This window comes from Hyla sarda, chromosome 3 (assembly GCF_029499605.1).
Source record: "Hyla sarda isolate aHylSar1 chromosome 3, aHylSar1.hap1, whole genome shotgun sequence".
NCBI lineage: Eukaryota > Metazoa > Chordata > Amphibia > Anura > Hylidae > Hyla > Hyla sarda.
The window spans coordinates 378,562,210-378,568,209 of NC_079191.1; positions in this window are offsets into that span (position 1 = coordinate 378,562,210).

Here is a 6,000-nt window from a genome sequence, read left to right on the forward strand (position 1 = left end):
GGTACACCACTAATAACCGGGGACCAATCAGAGTACGAATCATTGACCACCACTCTCTGGGTACGATCCATGAGCCAGTGTTCAATCCAGTTACAAACTAAAATTTCCAAACCCAAAGACCTTAACTTACCTGTCAGACGTCTATGAGGGACAGTATCAAACGCTTTAGCAAAATCCAGAAACACTATATCCACAGCCATTCCTCTGTCAAGGCTTCTACTCACCTCTTCATAAAAGCAAATTAGATTGGTTTGACAACTTCTATCCTTAGTAAACCCATGCTGGCTATCACTTATAATACAACTATCCCCTATGTATTCCTGTATGTAATCCCTTATAAGTCCTTCAAACAATTTACCCACAATGCACGTTAAACTTACCGGTCTATAGTTTCCTGGGGAAGACCTAGAGCCCTTTTTGAAGATTGGCACCACATTCGCCTTGCGCCAGTCCCTTGGCACAATACCAGACACCAGAGAATCTCTAAATATCATGAACAGGGGTACAGATATTACTGAACTTACCTCTCTAAGAACTCTTGGGTGTAGTCCATCCGGTCCTGGGGATTTGCTTACATTTATATCACTTAACTTACCTTGTACCATCTCTACATTAAGCCAGTTCAGTACATTACATGATGTGTTACCAGCACTGACCTGGCCAATGTCAGCTCCTTCTTCCATAGTGTATACAGAACTAAAGAACCCATTCAGTAGCTCCGCCTTCTCTTGATCGCCTGTGACAACCTCCCCATTATCATTATTAAGGGGTCCTACATGCTCTTTCCTTGGTTTTTTTGCATTTATATATCTAAAAAAATATTTAGGATTAGTTTTGCTTTCTTTGGCCACCTGTCTCTCATTTTGAATTTTTGCTGTTTTTATTACATTTTTACAGATTTTATTAAGCTCCTTGTACTGTTTAAATGTTATAGCTGACCCATCAGATTTGTATTTTTTGAAGGCTATTTTTTTGTTGTTTATTGCTCTTTTAACATCATGTGTCAGCCATGTAGGATTTAGTTTTAATCGTTTATATTTGTTCCCCTTTGGTATATATTTAGCTGTATAGTTATTTAGAGTTGATTTAAAGATGTCCCATTTACCTTCTGTATCAGTATTTGAGAACACCTCCCCCCAGTCTATGTCCTGTAGTGCAGCCCTCAGCCCAGGGAAATTTGCCTTTTTAAAGTTATATGTTTTTGCCTTCCCCGCCTGTCTTTGTTTTCTACATTTTAAGTCAAAAGTAACTATATTGTGGTCGCTATTACCAATGTTTTCCCGCACAGTTACATTACCAACCAGCTCTGCGTTGTTGGAAATGATCAGATCCAACAAGGCATCACTTCTTGTTGGGTCCTCCACAAACTGGCCCATAAAATTATCCTGCAATAAATTTAGGAATTGTCGCCCCTTTGTAGTTTTAGCCAACCCCCGACCCCAATCTATATCTGGATAGTTAAAATCTCCCATTATTACCACTGTACCTGCCCGGGCGGCCCTCTCTATTTGTTTATACAGCCGACCGTCTATTTCCTCAGTGATATTAGGGGGTCTGTAGATTACACCAAATACTATTTTTTCAGTATTTCCCTCCTTTTGTAATTCTACCCACAGTGATTCCACATCCTCAGAATCATCACACACTATGGCATCGTTCACACTGACTTTCATACCACTTCTTACATACAGACAGACTCCACCACCTTTTCTGTTCATTCTATCCTTGCGAAACAATGTAAACCCCTGCAGATTGACAGCCCAGTCATGCGAGGAGTCCAGCCATGTCTCAGTGACCCCAACTATATCAATATGTTCCTCCAGTATCAAGGCCTCAAGCTCCCCCATTTTATTTGCTAGGCTTCTGGCATTTGTGAACATACACTTTACATTTCCATCCTTTATGTTATTGGGGTTAATGGGATTCAAGGGTGTAAGTTTTATTTTCCTATGAAGCTTATTCCTATTAACTATTCTAACCCCTCCCTCCGCTCCACCCCCAGGTACATTTATAATTCCCACCTCTCTATCTACACTATCTTCCCCTTCTTTGCTGTAGGTTCCCTCCCCCCAAGTCCCTAGTTTAAACACTCCTCCACCCTTCTAGCCATCTTCTCCCCAAGCAAAGCTGCACCCTCCCCATTGAGGTGCAGCCCGTCCCTACGGTAGAGCCGGTAACCGACAGCGAAGTCAGCCCAGTTCTCCATGAACCCAAACCCTTCCTTCCTACACCAGCTTCTGAGCCACTTGTTTACCTCCCTGATCTCCCGCTGCCTCTCTGGTGCGGCTCGTGGTACTGGTAGTATTTCAGAAAAGACTACCTTGGAGGTCCTTGCCTCAAGCTTGCGGCCTAAGTCCCTGAAATCATTTTTAAGGACACTCCACCTACCTCTTACTTTGTCATTGGTGCCAATATGTACCATGACTGCTGGGTCCTCTCCAGCCCCGCCCAACAACCTGTCAACCCGATCCGCGATGTGCCGAACTCGTGCGCCAGGCAGACAACACACTGTTCGGCGATCCCGGTCTTTGTGACAGATTGCCCTGTCTGTCCCCCTAATAATTGAGTCCCCCACCACTAGTACCTGTCTGGCCTGCCCTGTACTCCTCCCTCCCTCCTTACTGGAGCAGACACCCCCCTGGCGGTCAGAGGCGGTATCCTGCTGCAGTTCTGCTAGCTCTGTAATGGCATCCCCCTCATCTGCCAAGCGGGCAAACTTGTTGGGGTGTGCCAGTTCAGGACTAGCCTCCCTGACACTTTTTCCCCTACCCCTCTTTCTAACTGTAACCCAGCTAACTGCCTGACTGTCCTGCAACTCCGTCCCACTGTCCTCCCCCACCTCTATTCCCGAGAGTGCCTGCTCAGTGAGCAGGAGACTCCTCTCCATGTTGTTAATGCTTCTCATTGTTGCCAGTCGCCCCTCTAGATGCAGGATCTGGGCTTCCAAACGGACAACTAGCACACATCTCGCACAACAATATGCACCCTCAAACTGTTGTTCAAGGATTGCATACATTGAACAGGATGTACATTGGACAGTTGATCTTATGTTACCAAAATCACCCATGCCTAACATTATCTTAAGCATGTGTTACTGAAATACTGACTCAAGATGGAATCATCAGCAAATAATCCTGTAAGACTTCTTTGGGTCTGAAACATTAAAGAGTTTGTGCAATACTCTTTTGCTAGAATCGTGTTCCCCCACAGGGGAAAGTAAATGTTCTCCAAACAGCATGTTTCCAGCTGTTACAGAACTACCACTCCTAGTATGCCCCGACAGCTGGGAGTTGTCCCAAGATGCTGGAGGCACACTGTTTGGAGAACATTGGTTTAAAGGAGTAGTGCAGTGAAAGATAACCACGATGAAAGATCTAAGTTATAGATCACGGGGGGTCCGACAGCTGGGACGTTCGCCCCCCTGGCGAAGCGCAGCAGCACGAAACGTACATTGGGGTAAGTGCAGGTGGCATCTGGCTCTACATTGGGTTACTTATATGTCTTTATCTGTGCATTTTCTGTAGTTTGTACCACTCTGACTTTAGTTATTTATCCTTATTGCTGTATCTTCAGTTGACTACACTTATGCAGCCATACGCACTGTTACGCCGAGCGCTCCGGGTCCCCGCTCCTCCCCGGAGCGCTCGCAACATTCTCGCAATTGCAGCGCCCCGGTCAGACCTGCTGACCGGGTGCGCTGCGATACCTCTCCCAGCCGGGATGCGATTCGCTATGCGGCAGGCGCCCGCTCGCGATGCGCATCCCGGCTCCCGTACCTGACTCGCTCTCCGTCGGTCTTGTCCCGGCGCGCGCGGCCCCGCTCCCTAGGGCGCGCGCGCGCCGGGTCTCTGCGATTTAAAGGGCCAGTGTGCCGCTGATTGGCGCCTGGTTCTAATTAGTGAATTCACCTGTGCACTTCCCTATATAACCTCACTTCCCCTTCCCTTCCTTGCCGGATCTTGTTGCCATCGTGCCAGTGAAAGCGTTTCCCAGTGTGTTCCTAGCCTGTGTTCCAGACCTCCTGCCGTTGCCCCTGACTACGATCCTTGCTGCCTGCCCCGACCTTCTGCTACGTCCGACCTTGCTCTTGTCTACTCCCTTGTACCGCGCCTATCTTCAGCAGTCAGAGAGGTTGAGCCGTTGCTAGTGGATACGACCTGGTTGCTACCGCCGCTGCAAGACCATCCCGCTTTGCGGCGGGCTCTGGTGAAAACCAGTAGCAGCTTAGAACCGGTCCACTAGCACGGTCCACGCCAATCCCTCTCTGGCACAGAGGATCCACCTCCTGCCAGCCGAATCGTGACACGCACTTTGTTCCAATGTTCTTTGCCTATGCCTCCTGTGTTCTTTCAGTTCTGTGCACCATGCTTATGTATTTTGTTTTTAACATTTATGTATTCATTCAATAAAATGTAGCATTTTTCTGTATTTTATGTACTGCTAAAATTTATTTAGGTGTTGGATTGTACTTTATAACATAAACACCTATGAAATATTTTTCTTCCACTTTCGGAGACACCAAAAATTTGTCCTCATTGAAAAAAAGTGATTTTCTTTAAAGTATGCACCAAGCATTCCTCAGTTATGAGTTGCCATATTTATGTGAAAGTCAGTTGCTATTAGTCAGCATGCTCGGAACGTGAGGATGAACCCACCGCCACTGTTTATAATGCCATTTGGCCCAGGCACCATCTGCAAATCCTTTTTTACAATCCCGAGGAGCAGGGGCCACATTCCCACTCCTTATTCATATTTCTATTAAGAACGCCTAGAGAACACTTACAGCGAAGGCACTTGGAAACCATGTGGCAAAAATTACAAAAACCACAATAAGGCTCCTGTACACGCGCTATTCCGGGTGGACCTCGCTGACCTTTCGCTACAGTTTATTTATTTTATTTTTTTGAACACTTATTTGAAATGTATTGTAACCCTGTGTCTGATGTCACACTTTATGTATTTCTATACTGTGGGTATGCCAGCTTGTCACTTCTTATATAGTTATAAAATGGAATCTTCCTTTCTTACAGGAAATTTAAGCTGTTTAGAATTCACTTCTCTGACACGTGTGAAAAATGTTCTCTAAGAAAGACAGAAATTTCTATTGGTTGTAAAAACATCCCAGTCCTTGATGGAAAGCATCAGTGTGACATGAAAGATCAGGGCTGTAATTCACTTATCAAAGATCAAACTTGGGGCAACTTTCCAGAAAATATTTGGGAATTCTTCAAAGAGGATCTGTCAGCTCTCCTGACATGGTCTAATAAAGACTTGTATTTTACAGAAAATAACAACTCTGGAGCATCTTGTAAAAGAACTCTGCATTGTTCTTCGTTCTTCTGTTCTTCCTTTGGGAAATGTAAAACTAAATAGAAAACTAGGAATTAGAATGCTCCTTGTAAAGACGATATGGGTGCTACCAAAAACATAGCAATTTATAGTTTTACAAGCCACCCATATTCAGTATGTATTTTTAGCTGTATAAGACGCACTTTTTCTTCCCCAAAACGGGGGGGGGGGGGCAAATACACCATAAAACCCTGTCACATCGCGGCGGTCCCAGCGGCCATCAAAGGCCGGGACCCGTGGTTAATACAGGACATCACCGATCGCGGTGATGCCCTGTATTAACCCTTCAGACGCAGCGATCAAATCTGACCGCTGCGTCTGGAGACAAGGTGAAACTAACCCGGCTGCTCAGTCGGGCTGTTCGGGACTGCCGCAGTGAAATCGCGGCGTCCCTAACAGCTTACAGGACACCGGGAGGGACCGAACCTGCTTCCTCGGTGTCCGATCGGCCCTTAAGGGGTTATATGGCAAAAAATACGGTATTTATTAGGGATGTAAGAAAAAATCGATTCTCGCGATAATCGCGATTTTTCATTTGCCGATACAGAATCGATTCAAAATATTTTTGAATCGATTCTTTTAGGGATGTGGAATTTTTAATAAAACGCACTTTATCTTACCTGCCAACGAGCCCGCGGAGCTCCGGTACAG